Raw genomic sequence first — 26,747 nt, forward strand, 5'->3', positions numbered from 1 at the left:
TAGCAAGAAGTCGTGGAAGGCTTGAAGGGAAATGGACTTAATTTAATTCACTTTATTAGAACCACTAAAATAGTATGGATTTCTAGCAATCTTAAATTCTTCCCACATCCTGGCCTGAAACTTATTTTGTGATCCCTGTCAGAAAAATATCCCTTACTTCTGTCTATCACAATACCTACAGATTTAATAGATAGGATATATTTTAGAAATGGAACTTCCAGATAACATTTACTTCAAAAATAGTATTTTTAGACTTTAAAAAAAGTTTGTATACATGATCAAATTATAATTGATCTAGACATTCATCAGCCTACACTATGTATGATTCAAGAAGTAACAGAAGAATTAGCTATGGTCTTAGAGTCCCTATGGGAAAAAGACTCCATGAAGCCATCTAACTTTATTCCTAGCAAGTCCATAAGCAGTATCAGCTGAGGGATGCTTCAATCTCTATTTCAATAGTTTAAACGTAATTCCTACATTAATATTTCGCTACACTTGAAGCATCATGTTATTGGTTTAATTCAACAAATATCCATTGAACAATTACAGTGTTTATCTGTGAAGTGTGACTCTTCAATGTTCTCTAACTCATTACTATTAGCTAAAATAGTGGTTCTCAGCATTAGAATCTCTTAGCTTTTTAAAAATCCCAATGCCCAGTCCATACACCAGCTGAATGTAAGAACTCCTGGGGCATCAGTGGTTCCATAAGGTCCTCAGGTGATTCCAATGTGCATCCATGTATTGAAAACCACTTCTCTTTCCTTTATCATTTCTGCATATGGTAATCTGACACCTCACTTTGGAATTTCACATTTATTGGGCATTGGTGGCTTGGTTTATACTTCAATTTTAACATGTTGTTATATAAGGGATCTAAATTAGGTTTTATTTTTCTTCTCTAATCTTGTCTCTGAGATAAGGAGAATAAAACACAGGGGAGAAAACCTTATTCCCAATGTTTACAGGCTGAATCTAAAATATGTACTAGATTGAGTTTAACCGTTATTCATTTGAAGTCTGAACTTTCTGCCACAGATTCTGAAAAAACAATATGAAGAATGAAAATAGTGTTAGAGGCAAAATTGGAATGAGAACCCATAGTTTATACAGTTTGACATTATATTGTGCAAAAATAAACTAATACATTTATTTACTTTGTCCATTTATCAATGTACGATAGAGGGATGAGTCAGAAAAAAAACTATGAAAAATAAGGAAGTGGAAATATAGCTAGACTTAGTGGAATTGGAATAGGAAGATTAAAAACCTCAGAAAGAAGTGTTTACACTCAAAGTGCACTGCTTTCCTCATCAATTTATGATCACGTGTTCCTAGCTTGTACTTAATGTAAAGAACGGGTGTAAATTCATGTCATAACTGTTACGTTTTCAGAACTTAGAAAATAGAATGATCTAGGGTTACCTGCTACTCTGATGGAGCATTGGTTTCTTTCATCAATGAATCTAGCTTTGCTAGTGTCCTCTCTAAAAGCTTAAACCTTGGAATATCTAAGTCAATTTTAGGGTGAATCCTACCTAAAATAGTTTAAGTTATAGAAAGTGGTTTGTTTATAGAAAGGGTATATATCTTCATGGTAAAATGTCTGAGGGGGATAATTTATTTCCCTTATGTCTATGAGTGATTTATTATTATTCAAGATAACTCATATAAAAGATAAGATTGAACTCCTTATTGTGTTCAGTTGGTCTGATTAAGCCCCTGCATGAGGAAAAATAAAATGTGAGTCAGAATCTGGGCTAGGAACCTTAGAATTTTTTTTTTTTTTGATGTTTAGCATGTGAACTAAGTATATGTCATGTTTAGAACTGCCCTAGAACATTGACATTGAAGTCATGTTCTTACTATCCAAATCATTTCTCTATCAGGATCATAACTAATTGTAATATTAAAAAGAATGTTTTTCCCACAAAGTACTATTTTATTTTGAACAGTTATAGGAGAAGTCTGTGTGGAGAAAGTGCTTATACAATCCTGAAATCATCAGTAATAGAATTCACACACACGTGCGGCACGTGGGCACGCCTGAAGTGATACTGTATATACAGTTTGGGTCAAGTTGACATCAATACTTCAATCATTTTGATAATTATAGCTTTACGTATTATTTTTCTTCACTTCACATGTGAGATACAAAAGAGATACATGTGAAAAATATTTTGACGCAATGCTCTGAATTAGTTGGCTTCTCTTTAAAATGTATTTGTTCCTATAAAGAACTATGAAAATTGACCACCAGGCCCTTGCCGACCTGGTCTATGCCCTTGTCCCCAGTAAACTGGCTGACATGCCTGCCATTCTACCTCTCATTTACTCTTTGCCAATCTTACTTGGATTTCTTGTGAAGCTCCATAAACCATTCTGCCTCAGGCTTTTGCAAATACTCCTCATGCGAAACATTCTTCTCCACCTCCACTCTCTTTTCTCACTTTTAAGAAACAAATTTTCCTCTTTCATCTCATAGGATAAAGTCACTTCTTTGGAAAAGCATCCTTTGATCCCCAGAGTGGGTTTCGTTCCACTGTGTTATGTTCTCCCTGCTACCTGCACTTCTTTGTAACTGTTGTCGTGAGTGAAAGTATTCATGTGGTTATTTAACATCATCTCCCAGCTAGATTGAAGGTTCCATGAGGAAAGGGCTGTGCTACACAGGGCATTTATAAATGACAATATTACTGTTCTCTAACTGGTTTCAATTTCCCCCAAAATGTGGGATCCATGAAGATAATGCCCTTGTCTTTTTTATTCACTACTCCATTCTTAGCCCTCCTTGGTATAGCATCTGCCTTATGGTATTCATTCAATAAATGATTTTTGAATGAATGGATGGGTATATGACTGAAACTCATTAACTTTTAGTATGCAGAAGAATTGTCTCTTTGTTCTGTCAAGTTTTAAAAGTTTCAAATAGCAGGTTTTTAAAAATTTTCTAGTTTTTTTGATATTTGCATATTAGGTATGTTAAAGAGACATTGCAATTCATGTCAGATTTCAATCTTGGAATATCTTTTGTAAAACTGAGACTGCATAACAACATAATTTATAAGCTGGAATGCTTCATTAATTATGAATCGTGATTGTAACACAGCAGCTCAATAGCAAGATATGGTTGTAAATATATATGTTCAATAATTAGTAGAAATAGAAAGTCAGGATTTGAGAGCTGGAGCATCCATAGGTTTAATTTAGCACAACCAAGACATGTTAAAAATAAATACTTACATTCCCACCAGCAGTGCAAGAGGGTTCCCTTTTCTCCACACCCTCTCCAGCATTTATTGTTTCTAGATATTTTGATGATGGCCATTCTGACTGGTGTGAGATGATATCTCATTGTACTTTTGATTTGCATTTCTCTAATGATTAATGATGTTGAGCATTCTTTCATGTGTTTCTTGGCAGTCTGTATATCTTCTTTGGAGAAATGTCTATTTAGGTCTTCTGCCCATTTTTGGATTGGGTTGTTTGTTTTTTTGTTATTGAGCTGCATGAGCTGCTTATAAATTTTGGAGATTAATCCTTTGCCAGTTGCTTCATTTGCAAATATTTTCTCCCATTCTGAGGGTTGTCTTTTGCTCTTGTTTATGGTTTCCTTTGCTGTGCAAAAGCTTTGAAGTTTCATAAGGTCCCATTTGTTTATTTTTGTTTTTATTTCCATTTCTCTAGGAGGTGGGTCAAAAAGGATCTTGCTGTGATCTATGTCATAGAGTGTTCTATGTTTTCCTCTAAGAGTTTGATAGTTTCTGGCCTCACATTTAGGTCTTTAATCCATTTTGAGCTTATTTTTGTGTATGGTGTTAGGGAGTGATCTAATCTCATACTTTTACATGTACCTGTCCAGTTTTCCCAGCACCACTTATTGAAGAGGCTGTCCTTTCTCCACTGTACATTCCTGCCTCCTTTATCAAAGATAAAGTTACCATATGTGCGTGGGTTTATCTCTGGGCTTTCTCTCCTGTTCCACTGATCTATCTTTCTGTTTTTGTGCCAGTACCATACTGTCTTGAATACTGTAGCTTTGTAGTATAGTCTGAAGTCAGGGAGCCAGCCACTATGGAGAACAGTATGGCGGTTCCTTAAAAAACTACAAATAGGGGCTTCCCTGGTGGCGCAGTGGTTGAGAGTCCGCCTGCCGATGCAGGGGACACGGGTTCGTGCCCCGGTCTGGGAGGATCCCACATGCCGCGGAGCGGCTGGGCCCGTGAGCCATGGCCGCTGAGCCTGCGCGTCCGGAGCCTGTCCTCCGCAACGGGAGAGGCCACAGCAGTGAGAGGCCCGCGTAACGCATAAAAAAAAAAAAAAAAAAAAAAAAAAAAAAAAAAAAAAAAAACTACAAATAGAACTACCATATGACCCAGCAATCCCACTACTGGGCATATACCCTGAGAAAACCATAATTCAAAAAGAGTCATGTACCAAAATGTTCATTGCAGCTCTATTTACAGTAGCCTGGAGATGGAAACAACCTAAGTGTCCATCATTGGATGAATGGATAAAGAAGATGTGGCACATATATACAATGGAATATTACTCAGCCATAAAAAGAAATGAAATTGAGCTATTTGTAATGAGGTGGATAGACCTAGAGTCTGTCATACAGAGTGAAGCAAGTCAGAAAGAGAAAGACAAATACCGTATGCTAACACATACATATGGAATTTAAGAAGAAAAAAGTGTCATGAAGAACCTAGGGGTAAGACAGGAATAAAGACACAGACCTACTAGAGAATGGACTTGAGGATATGGGGAGGGGGAAGGGTAAGCTGTGACAAAGTGAGAGAGAGGCATGGACATATATGCACTACCAAACGTGAGGTAGATAGCTAGTGGGAAGCAGCCGCATAGCACAGGGAGATCAGCTCGGTGCTTTGTGACCACCTAGAGGGGTGGCATAGGGAGGGTGGGAGGGAGGGAGATGCAAGAGGGAAGAGATATGGGAACATATGTATATGTATAGTTGATTCACCTTGTTATAAAGCAGAAACAAACAAAAAAAAGCAAAGTAATGAGAAATCTTGGAATTTCAACATTTAAGCAGTGAGCAGAAGTAGAGGATGCAGAGAAGTAATTTCTTTATTTCTGAATATTTGGATATTTACTAGTTTTTATTTTTAATTAAATTTTTTTTATTTTTAAAAATTTTATACAATTTTTAAAGGTTACTTTCCATTTACAGGTATTACAAAATAGTAGCTCTATTCCCTGTGTTGTGCAGTACATTCTTGAGCCTATCTTTGAGCACACCTGGTAGTTTGTACCTCCCACTCCCCCACCTCTATGTTGCCCCCCGCCACTGATAACTACTAGTTTGTTCTCTGTATCTGTGAGTCTGCTTCTTTTTTGTTATATTCCGTAGTTTGTTGTATTTTTTGGATTCCACATATAGGTGATTACATACGGTGTTTGTCTTTCTCTGTCTGGCTTATTTCACTTAGCATAATGGCCTCCAAGCCCATTTGTGTTGTTGCAAACGGCAAAATTTCATTCTTTTTTGTGGCTCAGTAGTATTCCATTGTGTGTATGTATACCACATCTTCTTTATCCGTTCATCTGTTGCTGGACGGTTAGGTTGCTTCCATATTTTGGCAAGTATAAATGATGCTGCTGTGAACACTGGGGTGCATGTATCTTTTCAAATTCATTTTAAAATTAAAAACATTCTCAGTGATTTTAATACTTTAAAATGAGGCATGTTTTTTGTGCAGCACACAGTCAATTTTGGTAAATGCTCCATATGATTTGGAAATAATGTATATTCAGTTGTTTTCTACTGCATGCCAATTAGGTCAAGTTATAAATCTTTTTGTGTTTGCTGATGAAAAAATTCTCTATTTTGGTCTGAGAATATTTTAATTTTACCTTCTGTTGCTAGATACTTTTGTAGTGTATAAAATTTTGCTTAACAACAGTTATCTTCTGTCAGCATGTTAGAGCCTTTTATTGTTTCCTGGCTTCCATAGTGTCTGTTGGAAAATCAACAGAGCATGTCTCAGATACTCAAATTCTGCCTGCCTTCGTTGATGTCCTGTACCTTTAATCAGCTATGATTTCAATATTTCTCTACAGTTGGGTGGGGGTATTGGCAGGAGATTGGTTGGCTAACTCTAAGCTGCTGTATCATAACTGGAAGTGGGACTATATTTTTGTTATCACCATAGTCAGCAAATTTATAGTATCTCCTTCATGTATAGGAATTGAAAAGGGAGCTCAGTGTAAGTGATTTGGGAAGAGAAACATGATGGAGTTGACTGATTTGAAGTCAGTTCTATGCTGTAATTTCCTGAGGCTTTGTTGGCAACTATATACATGCTGGAGAGGGTAGTCTTCAGGAAAATATGGGTTCCCATGTGAGAAATGATATATTGAGCATCTGAATAATCTTGAGGATGTGCTAAAGACGCATCAATTTTTGTATGAGAAAAGTAATATATCACAATGAAGTATTCTACCTCTGAAATAGACTAAAAAAAAAAAAAAAAAAAAAGCGAGAGAGAGGCATGGACATATATACACTACCAAACGTGAGGTAGATAGCTAGTGGGAAGCAGCCGCATAGCACAGGGAGATCAGCTCGGTGCTTTGTGACCACCTAGAGGGGTGGGATAGGGAGGGTGGGAGGGAGGGAGACGCAAGAGGGAAGAGATATGGGAACATATGTATATGTATAACTGATTCACCTTGTTATAAAGCAGAAACTAACACACCATTGTAATGCAATTATACTCCAATAAAGATGTAAAAAAATAAAAATAAATATTTACAAATGGTAAGCAATTTACCCAAATTAGTACTAGAAGAATATTTTAAGTCCAGTTCTTGACTTGTTTTTATATTGGACAGTACTCCACTGTTCTCCTATATTTTAAGTATCAAATTTTGAGTGATTATGAGGCCAGGCCAGATTTGTTCATTTCTCTTAAAGTGCAATCAGGAGACTGGAATAGAGGCTTTTAGCAAGAGAATACAACTCCCTGAAACTGGACCAAAGAGCGTTACCTTTTACCGTGGTGTGGCATCCATATCTGACAAACTTCCTTTTCTTGGATCTCAAAATGGGTAACTTGCCTGTCTCTTCTTGCTCACTTGCCACACCCATCTCTTTGAGTGACTTTCCTGGCAGCCCTGAAAACGGCCATCTCTCTGGTTGGATCTTTGTTCTGTGGCAGGCCCAGAACTCTGTCTTTCCAATCCTGCCCCACAGAATCTGGTTGAACCATGCGAAGTTTTTACACTCCACTATACTGCGACTCTGGCACCGGAGTTGGCAGAGGTCCATGTGAACCATGTGCTATTCTCCTCACCACTTGAGATTCAGGTGTCCTCTGGTGACAGCAGGTGTTCAAAGGGAATTAGAGGCCACACAAGTCAAGCTGTAAACAACTCAGGTTTACATTTTAATACACCTATTGCATTTTGCCTATTAGAGGGAATCATAGTAGCCGTTAATACCCATGCTTGGTAGGGGCCAAAATCATAACATTTGAGGAGCTTTGAGGAAATACTGAGATAATTGAAAAGTTAGTACACGGTGTTTTGGAGTCAAATACCTCAAAATCTCTTGGACATGGATTATAACATAATACATTCTAACACATTTGTCCCTGATTTTCTTCCTACTAGGAAAAGGGAAGTTACGCAGACAGCACATAAACTGTAGTGTTGTGGAGGACAAAGAAAATCTTTAACAAGATTTGGTTGAGCACTGGGTCAGAGAATCTGAAGATGCCCAAGATCACTGTCATTAAAGGAAATCTAAGTTATTAGGAGAATGCCATCATCTGAAACACTGTGGACACTGTTCTGAGAGAACTATTGATTCTTTGCTTTCAGGCTATTTATTTGTTTAAGACTAAATGTGTAAGCTACACCACAGAACACCAAATCACCTTGGAGTTGCTGCCTCGGCAGTGGCACGACAGCTAACAGAGACAGGCCTGCATTTTCTCCTGAAGTCTTCTATCTTCCTTTAGTGTCATTGAACAAGGGCTGCTGGAGTGTCAGAAAAAATATTTATTGCTCTTGCATATGTCACTGCCCTCCTGCCAGTGACATGTGTACTCATCAGTCAAACGGAAACGACCCACCATGTTTGATTTACTGCAGTTGAAGGAGATCTGTTTGTTGGTTCCTGTAACATAAACCATTTTGTTAGAGATTAATGCTCTGATTTGCATGCAGCTCATGGGAGTTACATCATTAGTTTTCATGATGTGTCAGGACTAAATGTAAGAAATGCAACTCTGTTTTTTCTCCGTGGGGTCCTGCTCTTTTTCCTTTCCCCTCCCTCACCTTTTCATTAACTTTCCCCTTGTTGTTCAGTAAAGCATTATTTTTTTTTTAACATCTGTATTGGAGTATAGTTGCTTTACAGTGTTCTGTTAGTTTCTGCTGTATCACAAAGTGAATCAGCTATATGCATACATATATCCCCATATCCCCTCCCTCCTGCATCTCCCCCCCCCCACCCTCTAGGTGGTCGCAAAGCACCGAGCTGATCTCCCTGTGCTATGCAGCTGCTTTCCACTAGCTAGCTATTTTACATTTGGTAGTGTATATATGTCAATGTTATTCTCTCACTTCGTCCCAGCTTCCCCTTCCCCCTCCCCGTGTCCTCAAGTCCGTTCTCTACATCTGCGTTTTTATTCCTGTCCTGCCCCTAGGTTCATCAGAACCATTCGTAAAACATTATTTACTTTGTGCTTTCTCGGGACCTGGTAGAAGATTAAGTGATTAAGTTTTAGCAGTATGGGAACTATGAATAAAGTCCTTCAGAACATGCAAAATGACTTGAATAGCAACAAACTTCTAATCTTGCCAATGGACTTTGAGCAAACATACGCTGGTGAACCTGCAGAAAAATAAAATTGACTTTTCTCACTGACATCTCTGTTCCATTTATATTCTGTGAGACATGTGGAGTAGGAAGGTTTTCACAGCTTTCAGAGTTGCTCAATTTGAAGAACGTTTTCTAATATACTACAATTCTACTGTATAGAACTCAAAATCTATATTAAGTGACATTTTTGTGCTCTGAGTAAGAAAAGTTCTATAGGTGCATAATTGAATCTATTTTGACTAGCCACACCTGATTGCTTCATTGCTCTCTGTGGCGACAGCAAGATTAATAACAGCTCCTTTCATTTAGTGCAGCTTTAGAAGTGGGAAACGAGTTATTGAGGTATTTCTTCCATATCCCCACATCTTCAAGAAAGCTCCTGAAGCATATCAAATTCTGTTTTACTAGTGCTCCTGCAAGGAAAATATTTTTCTAAGTAAAATAAGAAAGGATTTTATTGTAATATACAAAAATGGAATCTTTTACATTTTTTAAAATGTAGCCAATACATTATAAAGATTTCACAAAGTTTAAAGTTAGGCAAGTGGATGATGTGGGTCTTGAACTTGTATCTATAACAGATACTCTAAACACTTAGACATTAGAGGGGATATCCGTGATCTGAATGTCTTGAGTGGTCTAAGAATATTTCACTGCCTGACTTCACACAGACATATACTGAACTCACGATTGAGACCGGAACTAAATGCTATCATCATATGTCCAATGAGCCACGTACTGAACAAGCTGTCTGTTAAGGCTCCTTGCGTGTCACTCTTGTTGACATGTCTTTACCTGCAATTTTTACTTCTTACGTGTGCCACCTATGGAAGCTTAGTTTAAGAACCCTTGCCTGAAGTCTCTAGTAACCAATTAGGTCCTAGAGTATTCTGTGAGTCTAGAATTTTCTGAGTTGTCCTCAGTATATTCTGTTTCACTTCAGGTCATCAGGAATTGGCTTACAACCAGTATATCTGTAGTTGCATTTGGACAATATGCAGTGAAGGAGTGATTAAGTGCTTGTTATCTTGAGTAGGACATACAAAGAGTTCAAATTCCAGCTCCACCTTTATTATCTGGGTGATTTGGAATAAAGTATTCAATCTTTCTAATCCTCTGTTTCTTCTTCAGTTTGGTTGATAAAATGTGTGAAACACTTAGCAAAGTCTTTGGCAGATAGAAATTGCTAATCAACATTAGCTATTATTATTGTTATAAATATTTAGCTCTATAGAAATTTCCCAGTGGCAGACCATAACTGCCGTTCAAGCCACCTCTGAACTATTGAATGCAAATGGGAAGTGAGAGAGTGGAGGGCAAGATGCAGGGAATGTTTACTTGGTGAATCACAATAGGTACTTTTTCAAATTTGTTGGGAGAAATCCACATAGGCCAGAAAGGAAGCTTAGGGAACATCTACTCAGAAGACTGAGGCATAGACTAGAATATTGGGCATGTGAAACTTTACTTCTGTGTGCTAGAAATGGAGGTACGTTAATCAAAATGACCTGAGCCAGCCACCATCTTGCTGGGAGACCTACCACTACTGTTGCTAGGAGTTTTGGTAGAGTGTGTCTCATTCTGTTTTTTATGATTATCAGTATTACCGGCCTTCTCTGATACTAATTTTACCAACAGTTCATTAAAAATGAAGTAGCTAATGCCACTTTAACAGTGCTCCTTCTAAGTGGGAAACTTACTCTCTTTCAAATTTTTCAGTTTATGACAATGTATATGTATAACAACAAAGAAGAAAGATATTGATAAAAAGTATTTTCCCGCAATTTTCTATTGAAAAAGTGAATAATTTTGTATTAGCTAAGTTATTTATTCTGGAGAGTATGCAATCGGTTTTTAAAGCTTTCTGTGTATATTACCTTTTCAGTCATGGTAATTATGGAATCATTAAATACATATTTCATTTATGGTGGCAACACATTTCAGGGTTTCATGTGCGGTCCTATTTATTGTTTGTTTTACTTTCCTATTCTCTCATTATACTTTCTTCACAGCTGTGAAACAAATATTTGTACAGTGGTGATAGTATGTCACCCTCTTACAGACATTCTACCAAGAAACAAACAGAAAATGCCCCTGGAAATATCGTAGAGGAGCATAGCAAGCATTTTAATATAAGCAGCAGGAATTCCTTTGGACTACACAACCCTTTTCATAGGAACTTCCATTGAATAATTTAAATATATATGGAAACTAACCTACAGCCTAAAACTTAGGCGATCAAATCGCAATCTTAAAGTAAGCTTTACGTCTCATGTCTACTTTCTAAGCTACACATACAGAAGGTCAAACAGTCATACACATAGCCAGGGCTTATATTCTATTTTACCCTCTTTTCTGTGCTGTTTTTGAGAGATTATCGTCTTCTCTTTTGGAGAGATTAAGCTATTAAGGTTAAATAGGCATCTTAGAAATAGACCCACCTCACTGATCATGATTAAAATCTTTAGCCATTCCAATTCTAAAGGCTTTAATTTGACCTCTTTCTCTGTTTCACTAGCTTTCACGTTGAGTTTCTCATGATTCCAAGGGTAAGTTTAATGCCCTTGTGAACCAGTTCATCCAGCTCTCTCATAGCTTCTGACTACATTCAGGTATTGCCTTTAGAACAGTGTGCTGTGGTCACTAGGGGGGTTATCTACAAGAGAGGAGAGACGGACTGGGTTCCATTACGCATGTAAATGTTCCTTACCATTTGAACAACGACTCAGAGGGAAACCTAGCACCACTATTGCTAGGGGTTTTGGTGGAACATACAGTGGTGTGTCAGTATGTATGTCTTGACATTTGTGTGATGTGTGTCTTACAGATACGTGTGCCTAGAGATGGTGTGCCCATAGTGCCATCTTTGGAGTGGAAAGGATATAGAATTAACTCATTTTACGTGGCCTAAACCTAAACCCATATGAAATACAGCTATTTATCCAGTGCTGCACGTATGAAGGAAAGGAAGTTCCTTACTTCCTGAGCCACCTCCCTTTTATGTTCTCTTCTGAGCAAACTGGCTCTCTTAAAATCGTTAAGAAGTTCTTGTTGAAAAAAATAAGAATGAAGTAAAATGAATTTTCCACCTATGACTTATGATTTAGGCTTATAAGATTTAAAATATTATAACAAACTTCCAGTTATAAAAATAAATAAGTTAAAGGGATGTGTTGTACAGCATGGTGCCTATAGTTAATAAAACTGTATTGCATAGTTGAAAGTTGCTGAGAGAACAGACCTTAAAAGTTCTCATCACAAAAATAAAAATTTGTAACTATATGGTGACAGATGTTAACTAGGGTTATTGTGGTGATCGTTCTGCAATATATACAAATGTCGAATCATTACGTTGTACACCTGAAACTAACATAATACTGTATGTCAATTTATACCTCAATAAAAAGGCAGGATAAGCACATAAAAATATTGTAAATGTTTTCCAGTTAATCTTTCTTGATTCTTGGTAGAACTGCTTTCAAATCAATTCAGGTACATGGATATCCCTGATTTAAATACTATCTTCATGGAAGGATTTGTTCTTTTTCCCAGGGTCTCATCATGATTCTCTGGGGAATTGAATTTTACACATTTCCCTCAAGTCTCCTTCTCATTATTCTCTGTCTATTACAGGACTCCAACATGTGATTTTAGGCTTTTTTTGGTTTCTCATTTCCCTCATTTCAAACTTGTTTTGACACCTAGTCAAGGTCTTAAAGAATTCTTTCTTTGTTTCCCGAATCCGTGCTTTTTACCTATCATTGTTAACAGATTTACTGTTTGTCAGGCCTGTTTCTTCGCCACTTACCTCCCTTATTCTAGCCTCACAAAAGTGAGAGTTTAGCCACTTCAGTCAATAGTAAAGATTGTGGTAAAAAGTAGACTTGCTGCCTATCTAGCTTGATGTAAATCTATACAAACTTTTCTGTGTACTGCCTTTTGTACTAAGGAAGTTTATGGTCGTTTTCTATGCCACCCATTCATTGATCCATCTACCTATGAGGATCTTATAATCATTTTATTTCCTCTGTAAATAACACCCAACACACATATACATATACACACATGCATGCACAGCATCTAAAAGCTTATATAGTATGAACCTGGGATGAATAACTCTTCCTGGTTGTTCTGTAGAATCTGACGTTAAGTGTGCTTTAAATTTGATATTTATTGATAATACTCTTAAAAACCCAAAAGTGAAAAAAATTTTTGTCATGAAAGATGGTGCGTTATCTTCCTAAATTGAAAGCATTGACTTCTCAGTTGGAAGTCAATGACACTTGGATGGTTTTTAATGGATTGTAGGATTAAATCTTACAAGTAGATTTATTTCTCTGTGGATAAAACAAATAAGAATGTGCTATTCAGTCTCTAACTTTTCAATTTTATGGGCCTGCTAGGCAATTATTAATGGATTAGGGAAAAGGCAAGCTAAATAAAATAAACTCTTCAATTGTTACCAGCATTTTTCTGTAAAGATACCCAGTAGATTCAAAGATGTCCAGTGATGGGAAAATAAGCTGGAGGGCTGAAGGGGACAGGATGATACAAGTGAAGTAAATCTTTTTCAAATGCAAAGGAAAGTTAAAGGGCTAAAAGATAAAAAGGAATCAAAACTGGGAAGGGAGGGACCAATAAGACCAGATACAATTTCTAATTATGTTATTAAAGGTGAACTGATATGTTTCACATGAGAGGTAAAAGTGCTCAATATACACACAGGCTTGGGAATAGGGCCTGTTTCCACCAGACAGACTGGAAAATCTTATGACTCATGGGGAATTAGGTAGAATACACAGAAGAGTCTTATTTTAATAGGGAGGAATAATAAGCCCTAGACTGAGCACTGCCCTGGTCCTGCCAAACAAGTCTTTAAAGGAAAATCTGAAAAAAATCAAACTATTCCAAGAACTTAATGGCATCCTAGAACAAAGATGAAGAATGTTTTAGGCATACAGGAATATCCAGCACCCAACAAGGTAAAAAATCGAAATGTCTATAATGTCAGAATTTACCAGGTATGCAAAGTGGTAGGAAAATAAGACCCACGATGAGGAGATAAATCGAAACTGACCCTGAATTGCAAAGGTAAACTGAAATCACAACTCAAAACAACTGCAAAAGCTCTTCAGAAATGAATGACTTGAATAATTAAGGATTAATAGAGTATATTGAAAATAAGGATAAAGCTCTCAAATATTTAAATGCATTCTGAGGAGTTAAGGGGCGATTTTGAACCTTTCGTATATACTATGATTTTAATTTAATTTTGCCAACTTCTGTTATTTTTCTCTGTGTAGTGGTATGCTTTCTATATTTTCTCCTTCCTCCCTTTTTGGCTTTTTGTTGGATTTATTGAATTTGTTTATTTCTTTTCATCTCCTATTTTCAAATTTTAATTTTCCATTCTATTCTAATTTTCTAATATTCTAATTTTTATTATTCTGTGAATTACTCTTAAATTTTCAAATATTTAACTTATAATTTTCCAGTAAATCTGTAATTAAAACTCTACAGCAAACAAAACAAAAAACTCATCATGGTTTCATTACTGTCCACTCTTTCCCCTTATCATTTCAAATTCTAATGCGGCTTCTATTTAGAATTTTAGTTCCAGATTTTCATAAGCATGATATTTTGCAATAAATACTTAGATTTAACGAGTTCCTGATTTTTTGTTTTGCTTTGTTTATCATTACTTCTTGTACCCCACTCCTTACTTCTAATTTTATTTTCTTTTTTTGTTGGAACACATCTTTTACTCACTCTTTCAGAACGTGTTCTTTAATGGTTAAGGTTTTGAGTTCCTGAATGTATGAAAATGTTTTTCTTTCTCCCACTCTTTAATTACATATACAATTGTATGTTCAAACTTTTTCTCTTTTTATCTCTTCTAATCTTAAGCTCTCTTCACAGATATTTTTATTTCAGATACTTCTGATTAGAAGCTTGATGTCTATTTTTTACCTATTATAAGTAATCTCGCTTTTCCCTGTATCTTTTGTCTGACATTACACTCTACTGTACCAGACGTACATCCTGCTTTGCAGTATAGTTTTTGGTTGTTTCAATCCAGAATATAGTGAATATTTTCAGCTTGGAGAAATTTCTAAGCATTATATTTTCTCTCTCAATTCTTTCTTTGTTGCCTTTTTGGAAGTCCCATTAGATGGATGTTGAAGTGTCTGGATTCATTCTGCATTCTACTCAGCAGTTTTTCCATACTTTTTAGTACATTGTTGCTTGCTCTATATTTTTGGATACTCGCAGTCTAATTTTCTAGAGTTTAAATTCAATATTTAATAATGTAAAATCCTTAATTCTGCATATATATACATATATGTATTCATTGCATATTACTGCATATTCTTGTTTCAACATAACTGCATATGGGTGGAGACTCTTGATTAGCTCTGGACAATATATTGGGCTACATTTCTAGGCCTGTGCTCTTAAGCTTTTCTTACCATTCTGCATGTTCTTTCTCTTTGTTTATCAGCCAGCCAAATGCACAGCCATTAGATGGTTGGAAACTGGATTCATGAGTCACCACGTGGAGGAGAACCTCCTGACCAGGACTCTGCATGAGAGAGAAATAAACATTGATTGGGTAAGTTCCTGAGATTTGGGGGTTATATCCTGAAGCAGCTGGTGTTCTTTAAATAATGCAGATATTATACAATACTATCTAGTATAATGCTGACATTTGATAGTATTAGATAAAATTAAAAATCTAACATAGTCTTATTTGCATCTCATTTGTTCTCATCCCATGGTTTCAGACTTCACTGTCTTGTCAAGAATGGTGCAAAGGCACTTATCTGTGCCTTTCCTATAATTATTGTATCATTTGGCACCCAACACAATTCACTACTCATTGTTAAGTTTTCAGTAGCTACTTTAAAAATAAAGTAAGTTTATTCTGTATCTTAGAAATAGATTCCTAGGCTTATGTAAAATCAGTATTTCAAAAAATTTTCCTCCATTTGGAATTTGAGTTTTTGCCATATTGTACACTTTTCATACTTTTTAAAAGTATTTAAATCTTTAAAAAATTAACTCTCACCTCTTAAATTGTCCGTAGTGTGGAATTTCAATGTCCCATAAGATAGTGAGTTAAAGGTGACAAAACATTTAAACATACTTATTGTTGACCCAAACTATACTTACTGTAATTTACATTTAATGTGCTTCAAAATAGAAGTAGAGCAAAATTCATAACGTAAAATATACTAAGTACAGTGGTGGATACCATGAAAATGATGATGAACAATATAATGATAATGGATGATGATAATAATACCTGTATTAGATGGGATAGATTTAAGTATGCTAGGATAACACGGTAACTGCTAAATCTCAGTGACAATACAACAACGTTTTACTTTTTCACTCAAAGTACACGTCCAAAATAGGGCAAGGAGGCACCCAGTGCCACACAGTCACTAAGAGACCCAGGCTTGGAAAGAGGCACCAACTTGTCACACCATCTCAACATGGTCTTCCAGGGTTGCCACAGCAGAGGAGGCTGGGCAGGGCCTTTCCACACTTTCTCTCACTAAGTAACTTATGTCACTTCAGTTTACACTTCATTAGCTGGAGCTATTCCTACAGCCACACCTACTTCAAGACAGCTGGGAAGTCAGCCTCCCATGAGTCAAAGAAGGAGAGGAGAACCAGTTATGGGTGAGTACTAATAATATGTCCAGAATAGCTAACACTTACTGAGTATACAGCATGTACATTACATTTAACTTTCAAGACTTTACAAGTATATTGTATCTACTTTTAATATTGCCATTTTACAGATGAAGACCCAAGATGGTGTCCCATCTTGCTTGGTTCCCATGAACACAGTCCATTTGCTGTGTCCCTCTATCACTTATAAGGACTTTCTGAACCCTAAAGATGTTAAATGACTCACCTGTAGTTTGAGTTAGTAAGTGGAAGATCCAGAACTTAAAACCATGTTTATATTAATGCAAGGATCATGTTCTTATTCCACCTCCCAACAATAAATAGTTTTTATGTTGATATTTTCCCAACTGATGGATTGCCAGATTATCAGGAACATTTAAGGGAGATCGAAGTGACCAAACTAACTCCCATTTATACCTCTTTCCAGCCCCCATGGTTGGGTTAGGGACCAGAGCCCTGAGGTTTAAGCTACCCTTCTGCTGTCTATGAGACTAATCTTTATGTTAGGACATAGTGGGTCAAGACAATACACACCACCAACAGGGTCAGTCCTGTGCAGACTCTGCTGTTCTAAGAAGTACTCTTTTGTTTTGTTCATGTGTCCAAACGTTCTGCTTCTATTGTAAGTCTTAACAGTGTGGGCTTCCCTGGCCGTCTAACCGGGGCTTAATTCCAGGTTCCAACACTTATTAGCTATATGACTTTGGAAATATTATGTTATCGTCCCAGATTCTGTATTTTTCAGTTGTAAAATGAAAGCAATAATGATAATAATTATTATTGTTAAAACTGACATTTTTTGGGTACTTACTATATTGCCACCACTGTGCTAAGTGCCCTAGCTTGAATTATCTTATTTAATCCCCTCATCATTTCCCTGAAGTAGGTACTATTATTCTGCATATATGACACATGAGAAATTATATAATTTGCCCACAATTAAATAGCTAATAACCAGAGTCAAACCTAGAATTTACTAACTCTAGAACCACAGTCATTACTTCTAGAAAGTATTTATTTTTATTAACATTAAAATTATGTATATGTTCACTTATTTCCTCCCATGTCCCCCAGTAACTTGATTTTTTTGGCTCAAATTTTTTTGTTGTTTAAATTTTTACTAGTTCAACTAGACCCAAGTTGCAAACATAAGACCCAAGATGGTGTCCCATCTTGCTTGGTTCCCATGAACACAGTCCATTTGCTGTGTCCCTCTATCACTTATAAGGACTTTCTGGCTCTTTCTCCACTGGACCGAATGTCGTCCAGGTATCTCCTGCCTTGAACATCTCCATTCCCAATCCTTTTTTTTTTTTTTTTTTTTAATTGAAGTATAGTTGAACTACAATGTTGTGTTACTGCTATAAAGCAAAGTGACTCAGTTATATACATATATACATTTACATACATTCTTTTTCATATTCTTTTCCATTATGATTTATCACAAGATATTGAACATAGTTCCCTGTGCTATACAGTAGGACCTTGTTGTTTATCCATTCTATATATACCACTTTGCATCTGCTAATCCCAAACTCCCAATCCAACCCTCCCCCATCCACCTCCCCCTTGGCAACCACAAGTATGTTCTCTATGTCCCTGATTCTATTTCTGTTTCATAAATAGGTTCATTTGTGTCATATTTTAGATTCTACCTATAAGTGATATCATATGCTATTCGTCTTTCTCTTTCTGACTTATTTCACTTAGTATGATAATCTCTATTTGCATCCATGTTGCTGCAAATGGCATTATTTCATTCTTTTTTTATGACCGAGTAATATTCCATTGTATATATGTACCACATCTTCTATATCCATTCATCTGTCGATGGACATTTAGGTTGTTTCCATGTCTTGGCTATTGTGAATAGTGCTTCTGTGAACGTTGGGGTGCATGTAGCTTTTTGAATTATAGTTTTGTCTGGATATATGCCCAGGAGTGGGAATGCTGGATCATATTGTAATTCTATTTTTAGTTTTCTGAGGAACCTCCATACTGTTTTCCACAGTGGCTGTAGAAACTTACATTCCCACCGTGGAGGAGGGTTCTCTTTTCTCCACATCCTCCCCAGCATTTGTTATTTGTAGACTTTTTAATGATGGCCATTCTGACTGGTGTGAGGTGGTATCTCGTTGTCGTTTTGACTTGTATTTCTCTAATAATTAGTGATGTTGAGCATCTTTTCATGTGCCTAGTGGCCATCTGTATTTCTTCTTTGGAGAAATGTCTGTTCAGGTCTTCTGCCCATTTTTTGATTGGGTTGTTTGTTTTTTTGTTGTTGAGTTGTATGAGCTCTCTGTACATTTTGGAAATTAAGCCCTTGTTGGTCGCACTGTTGGCAAATATTTTCTCCCAGTCTGTAGGTTGCCTTTTCATTTTGTTTATGGTTGCCTTTGCTGTGCAAAAGCTGGTAAATTTAGTTAGGTCCCATTTGTTTATTTTCACTTTTATTTCCATTGCCTTGGGAGACTGACCTAAGAAAACATTGGTATGATTTATGTCAGAGAATGTTTTGCCTATGTTCTCTTCTAGGAGTTTTATGGTGTCATGTCTTATGTTTAAGTCTTTAAGCCAGTTTGAGTTTATTTTTGTGTATGCTGAGAAGGTGTGTTCTAACTTCATTGATTAACATGCAGCTGTCCAATTTTCTCAACACCACTTGCAGAAGAGACTGTCTTTTCCCCATTGTATATTCTTGCCTCCTTTGTCAAAGATTAATTGACCATAGGTGTGTGGGTTTATTTCTGGGCTCTCTATTCTGTTCCATTGATCTGTATGTCTGTTTTTGTGCCAATACCACACTGTTTTGATTACTGTAGCTTTGTAGTATTGTCTGAAGTCTGGGATGGTTATGCTTCCTGCTTTGTTCTTCAGGATTGCTTTGGCAATTCTGGGCCTTTTATGGTTCCTTATGAATTTTTAGGATTATTCTAGCTCTGTGCAAAAGGTCATGGGTAATTTGACAGGGTCCATTCCCAATCTTTACTTGGCTGATTATTATGCACTCCATTGTCTTTCAGTGGTCTTTTCTGTTTTAAACATATGCATCCAAATAAACATTTACTAAATTCCAACTAAGAAAGATACTCATGGATCAGACATATATCCTGCTGTCAGTGAGCTTACACACTAATGCAGGAGATAGGATGCATGTAGAAATAACTATAGTGCAAGTAGGAAGTAAATTATGCCTTAAGAGAGACATAAACATTTGTGTGAGTGTTCAGAGAAAGAATTGAGTCAGCTGACATCTTTGAATGCCTAAGATATACCAGATACTGTCACATGTCTTATTTCAATTCCTCATAACCCTGTGAAGAAAGCATTGTCACACCTATTTTTCCAACTAAGGAAATTGAGGCACACAATTATGAGGTAATTTGCCCTAGAACATTGCGCAGCTTGGCCACAGTGCTCAGCTCGTCTGAATAGACCCCTTTTGTTCAGTGGACATGTCTAATCTCCGTACCCTAGTCTTCTTCCATCCCGCCATTTGGTTAAGGCTCTTCTGGACTTCCCAAGGAATTCAGTCTCTACACCTTTACACCTCTTTTCTTACCTTCCTCTGTTGATTTCTGATTGGAAAAGGAGAGGGAAAAAGCAGTGGGGAGGAGGGGATAAGCAAGTAATTTAAAGATATGCATCCCTAAACTTTATGAAATCCTATTAATATTGTGATCCCATTAATACTGAGTATTCCCCAGGGCCAGCCCAACGTATAACTGGTAAGTAGGGGAAGTTTACCTGGAGTGGCTCTGCTACCTGATTTTGCACCTTCTCCCCACTGAAAGTGTATTATAATGTTTGATTTGTCACTGCCTGTTTTCCAGGGCTCCCATGCTAGCCTGGCATGAGGAAAACTTCTTAAATGGGTTTGGCCTCCTGCCCACGCATACCATGAGTATGCGATTACCTCCCACAAGCCTTCACACAGGCTTATTTGGCATTGACTCTGGGGGCCTGAATAGGAAAGGTAGGTGCCTTATAGGTTCAGAAACATCCTTTCTGAGCTTTAAGTACTGATGATCTTCTCTTTACCTTATTTGCTTCCCTTGCTCTAATTTCTAGCTTTCTGGTACCTGCTTTCCCTGAATCTTAGACACATTTTGTTCTTCCCTTTTAACTACTACACATCTCCAAGTTCCTGATCTTTTCCTTGGACTTTGGATGCCTAAACTGTTCCATCTTCCTTTGGAATATGCCTGTAGGGGCCATTGGTCTTAAGATGTTCAGTTGGTGTCAATGGTGTCAACTTAGTTTTTTGACAGACCAGTCTTTAGGGAAATTGGAGCTTCCTATAAGTAATTATTCTAGGTTGTGGGTGTTGAAGATAGTTCTTATTGTTCTTGAGAGTCCTGTGTGGGAGCGGTGAATAAATTAGAAGTATTTTGAATATACAGGCATATGTACGAATCTGGGAAACAATAGGGCATGGTAGTTAAGTAGGTGAACTTCGTTGTCCCTCTGCCTGGGATCAGATCTTGGCCCCAACATTTGATAGTGCGTGGTCTTAGGAAAGTTACTTAATCTCGCTATACCTTATTTTATTTATTAAACAAGAATTTCAACCATAATAATAGTATAATTTATCTTATAGCCTTTCTTCCTTTTTGGGGGGTGAGAGGTAAATGAGATTATACATACAAACCACTTGGGTTAGATAATAGTATATGTAAGCACTCAATAAATTTTAGGTATAAAGGAAAATATACTTTTCTTAAAAATATTGTACAATTAGGTTTCAGTGGGAATTATTTTTAAAACTCTGAGATGTCAATTTTACTTTAAAGTAAGAGTGACATGTACAGGTAACTTCAGGAGAAAGAGACAGGGGATCTTATCTTAGACACTGAGACCCTTCTAAGGGTACTCTGGAGGAATTAACCATTTGCACAATACAGTTGACCCTTGAACAATGTATAATCCATGTATAATTTATAGTCGGCCTTCCACATTGGGGTTCCTCAGCATCCACGATTCGACCAACTATGGACCGTGTAATACTGTAGTATTTACTATTGAAATATATTCACGTATAAGTGGACCCCAGGCAGTTCAAACCCGCATTGTTCAAGGGTCAGCTGTACAATAATTTATCTGAAAGCACAAAGATGCTTCATATATCTGCAGTTTAGTCTAAAATTAAAAAGTAAGACAGTATCTTCTATTTTCTTGTGATATTTCAAAATGTTGAGAAAATTTCAAAATAGAGAAAAACAGGAATAGAGAGGAATAAGAGAACCAAGTGAGGTTCAACAAAGATCTGTTGTTTACTCAAGATTTAAGTAGTGTGAGAAAACGGAACTGCTTTTTCTGTAAGCAAGAAACCAGGATGAGGATGATGAGGTCATTGCAAATTTAAAGTGGTAGGAATACTTTAAAATACTTGTCTATCAGAAAAGAAAGTGGCTTTTTTTTTGGGGGGGGGGGGTTAAGGATTTCATTGTTGAAATGGATATATTTCTTTCTATGAAGAGGTAGTGCCAAATATTTGGATTTAAATACTTTTTTAAAAAAACTTTTAAAATGAGCTCAGACTGACAGAATTAAAGATGATGAATTTAAGTTTATTTTTTCTGGTGATGTGTGTCTTCTAGAATTTGAATCAGAAGTGCTTTCATTCAGATGCTTGTATGATAAATACCCGTAAAACTGTAAAACTTTGCTATAGCTGTCAGAGATCACATTTGAGTGCAATTCAAATTATGAGATCATTGAAAGCACTTTAAAATGTAGTGAACTCATTTCTTGAGCTGTTGGCTATCTACTGGTGAAGATAGTAATAGCCTCCCAATCTTACGGTGTATGCTTCTTAGCTCAGTTACTATGATGTGGTCAGAAACATTGCCTGTACTTTGGTGATGAGGTTTTTTGAAACGTGAATTAACATTCTCACTCAACACATGGTAGAATTTCACTCCTGACTGTCACTTTTAATAATTGTTCTGCCTTTATTAATTCCACATAGCACAGAAAAAGTCTGCATGAGTCATATCAGATTGCTAAATGTGGTATCTGACCTGTGGTAAGAAATAGGTTAGAGTCAGGTCCCTTAAGTTCTTACTTTGTATATCTTTTTAAATGGTGAGCTTTTAAGTGATTTGTTTGGCACTACATTGCTTTTTTTCCCCATTTTTCAATATGGAAAATGTATTTACAAATTAATAAGGATATATGACCTAGCAATTCCATTCCTAGTTGTATACTTACATATTCACCAAAAGGTACGTGTTGGAATGTTCCTAGCATCACTACTTGTAATAGCCCCAAACATCACCACTTGTAATAGCCCCAAACCCAAACTACTCACATTTCCAAAAAAGACGAATATACAATACATTATGAATGTGTATACTCTCTGTTCCTCTCTATGGAATACTATATAGCAATGAAAATGAACAATCTATAACTACATGTAGCCATGTAGCTGAATCTCACATGAATAATATTGGAAGAAGCTAGTAACCAAAGAGCCCATGATGCGTGAATCTATTACATAAAGTACAACATCAGGGTAAAGCTTATCCATTCTGTTAGAGGAAGGATAGTAGTTACCCATGGAGGTGGGGTGACTAGCAGGGGGAATAAGGAGCTTCTGGGATGTATGTAATACTCTGTTTCTTAATCTGAGTGTTGGTTATATAGTTGTATACTTGGTGAAGATTTATCTGGGTGCAAACTTATGAAATATGTCCTTTTATATATTATAATATACTTCAGTAACAAATTTTAATAAGGAGAAAGTCTCTTGATCACCAGCTTAAGAGTTTTTGATGTCCTAAAACATGAAGAACTTCCTGTTCGGAGGAAAACAAGACGAATTTTAGACCTGAGATCTAGAACAGACTTTGACAGTGCCTTACACATTATATGTAGTTGCTGAATAAAGTGTTGATGGACCGATGTGCTTTATTCTGTTGCTGTGATTGTTTTAAAGCATAATGTTAACACTTTGCTGTAAATATTCCCTTTAAAACTAGGTATGCCAAGTCATACTTTATAAACGCCTTAAAGGTTTTCCCTTGGAGTATTGAGTGGTGCCTAATGTATCATTCTTTAAAACATGGAAGGCTGATAATGCCTGTTAAAATGCGTATGTTCAATTTCAGAGGACATTGCTAGCTCCCTGCTTTATCTTTATTAGTACTTTCTATTTGGCTTCAGTCCTCCTTTTAAATGGTATTCACTGAATTTACCAAGGACAGTAATTTGTTTATCATTATGATGATGCATTGCCCTAACAGATTGGTAGCTTGATATTGTTGTGGGTTTTTTTTTTTTTAATCACGAGCAAGGTATCTTTTACAGTGAATGAATAATTTATTTCATTTAGGAAAATATTTATTTTAGCAAATATATAGTCATTGTTTATATTAGGATGGAGAGAGATTTACTTTAAATGCTGCAGAAGATTTTTTTTTAAACAAATGTCTCAGTTTTTGAGTGCGTCCTGGGTGTAAAAATAATATACATACAGAAAATTTTTTAAAATTTAAAGTTTCTATAAAAATAAAGCACTCAATCACTAGAATACAATTTGATTGTCAGCTTTCAATTTAAGGATTAGTTTAAGGGTTTTTTGAAATTTAGCAGACTCTGTAGGCGTATCCTTGGATACGATTATATCAAAGTCTCATAATTGTGAAATGCTTTTGTTTTGGCACTCTTTGTGGCTAACTAGTCTGTATTTTATATGGAAATATTTTATGCCTCATTAAAGCCTAACTATATATAAAGGTTAATTGAGATATATATATATATATGTATATATATATATTTTTTTCTCATATGGACCAAGTAAATGTTTTCACTGAATGTTTTCAACCCTTACTTAAGCATTGCATAGAAATTAAAAAAAAATTTTCTGTCATCTTTTATGTTCAAATCTAATTTATGTATTTTGTTCAAATGTAATTTACATGTGTTACCTTTTTGAATATCTTCTATTTCCTTGACTCGGGGGGCTCAATTTTTCCCCCTCTTTTCATAGAACTCTAACTCCATTTTCCTCACAACGATCTCTCCGATAAGGGTTGACAGGCCTTCAAATGCAGCCCCAGTGAAAAGTCTTGAGCTTGTTCTGTTTTATGAGAATGTCTTCTGTACTGATCCCAGGAGGCTCAGGAAGTCTTTGTTGAGGGAAGCTCTGGAAGGATGAGCTAGTTGCACTTTAAAGACATGAAGCACCAGCATCTGAAAAATACACCAGGGAAAGCAGAATAAATGAGGGTTGTGAAGAAATAAAAGTTACAGAGGTTGAGGCTTGGGCTACTGAGGTTTTTAAATGCAAACCTAGAGGTATTGGATCTCAGAGGATTTTGGAGATGTTGCAGAAAGGAATGAAGAATAATGAATTTGAAACAGCTCATGACTGATTACTGTTCCTTGAAAGCACATTCTAAGTTTATAAGGATATATAAAAGAAAGGTGGCTTTGAATTATGTAAAAATTAGATTTTAAAAAGCAAAAGCCCTACTATTTTTAGTAATACAAAATAAGTTAATCAGGTTTGATAGAGAAGCTGGAGTGTTTTTCAATACATCACAGATCGGAAACAATGGAAAAATGTTAGATAGCCTTACATAGTCTTCATCACAGTCTTCTAATATATAGTGTCCAAACATCATGCAATTTTCAGAGAGTAGAGAATATCTAAATTAAATATAGACTAGCTCCTCATGTTACATTTTATAATGACGAGTAGTTAAAATGCGTAGGCATTTTGAAACATCACTTTAGAATTTAACCTGCTCTAACCTGCCTTCCATCTTGTCATGAGAAGACTCACTCAATTCTTAGTCTTCTCTTCCCACAACCATGTGGGACTTTTGGTTACAATTTATGATCATTTCTTACAATGATGTGCATCTTCATGTTGTTCTCTATTAATGTACAGGAAATCAAGGCAGTTGCTTTCTCCAGACCCAACACGTTGATATGTCTCCAAAGAAAACAGCACATTTTCAAGATCTCTCAGTAAGAGTGATTTTTAGTGCTGTAGTCAGATGAAAATTATGGTCATGATGTTTAGTAAAAATCAAGCAATTATAATGATAATACCTACAGTGAAATTTAAATACTTTATATTTGATTTTTAAATTTATTTCTGTTTCTCCTATGCTGTTATTTAAAAATTATACTTTGGTATTTCCAGGGATTCTGATATAGTAGTAACTCATCATTCTGTTAAATAGCCAACCTTTCTCCAAGTATTACAAAGAGTAGACATTCAAAACCAAAAGGGCTAGCATGTACTTGGGCTTTTTAGCATTTTTAATCCTCTGTAATATGACACTTTCAAGTTAATTTTATTTTAATCTAACAGATTTTGACATGCAATAAAATATTTAAGCAATTCCTTTTGTTAAAGTTAGAAAGCACAATACACTGTTCAAGTATAATCTTAATGAAATTTTGCAAATGTGCATATTCTTTTTTTTTCTTTTTCTTTTTTTGCGGTACGTGGGCCTCTCACTGCTGTGGCCTCTCCAGTTGCGGAGCACAGGCTCCGGACGCGCAGGCCCAGCGGCCATGGCTCACGGGCCCAGCCGCTCCGCGGCATGTGGGATCTTCCGGACCGGGGCGCGAACCCATGTCCCCTGCATCGGCAGGCGGACTCTCAACCACTGTGCCACCAGGGAAGCCCTGTGCATATTCTGAAGCCAACTGAACACCAAATTTTTAAATTATCTTTGCTGCTGGATGAATTTATTAATAGAGTAGGAACTATTTCATATCACATGAAAGTTTTTGGTTAATTGAAAAAGTTGTTAAAATGAGAAATGATTTAAAAAGTACAAACCATAACCTTAAAAAATTTATTTACTTAAATGATAAGAGATATGCATCTACTCACCAACCTTTGAGTTTAATCCCACCACAGGGAGTTTGCCTTTGTTTTTTTTCCCCATAAACTACAACCATGATAGATTGTGTATAATTTCCAGTTTTGTTTATATAAAAATAAAGCAAGATTCTAAGGACACTTGTGAAACAAGCTGAATACAGAATCCTCCTAACAGGATGCTTTACCATGTTTTGACTTCCCCTCCGCAATCTTCTTGCTGTTGTTTACTTACCAGAGCCCTCAGGTAGTTGCTTTTTTTTTTTTTTCAATTGAAGTATAGTTGACATACAATATTATGTTAGTTTCAGGTGCACGACATAGTGATTGGACATTTAA

At 36.2% G+C, this 26,747-nt stretch overlaps 1 long non-coding RNA gene across 3 annotated transcripts in view; it reads right to left on the bottom strand.

Annotated features, from left to right (window-relative positions):
- Positions 1 to 7,999: 7,999 nt before the first annotated feature.
- The window catches only part of LOC116746955, a 113,767-nt gene continuing 95,019 nt past the window's right edge, over positions 8,000 to 26,747 (bottom strand). For 2 of the 3 annotated variants that reach the window (XR_004347928.1, XR_004347930.1), the window contains exons 2-4: positions 24,493 to 24,757; positions 15,331 to 15,443; positions 9,122 to 9,273 (exon numbers count right to left, since the gene is read on the bottom strand). This is a non-coding gene — a long non-coding RNA (uncharacterized LOC116746955). Of the gene's footprint in view, positions 8,153 to 9,121; positions 9,274 to 15,330; positions 15,444 to 24,492; positions 24,758 to 26,747 lie in introns of those variants that run through there. The other variant, XR_004347929.1, reaches the window with a different exon arrangement.

This window comes from Phocoena sinus, chromosome X, assembly GCF_008692025.1.
Source record: "Phocoena sinus isolate mPhoSin1 chromosome X, mPhoSin1.pri, whole genome shotgun sequence".
NCBI lineage: Eukaryota > Metazoa > Chordata > Mammalia > Artiodactyla > Phocoenidae > Phocoena > Phocoena sinus.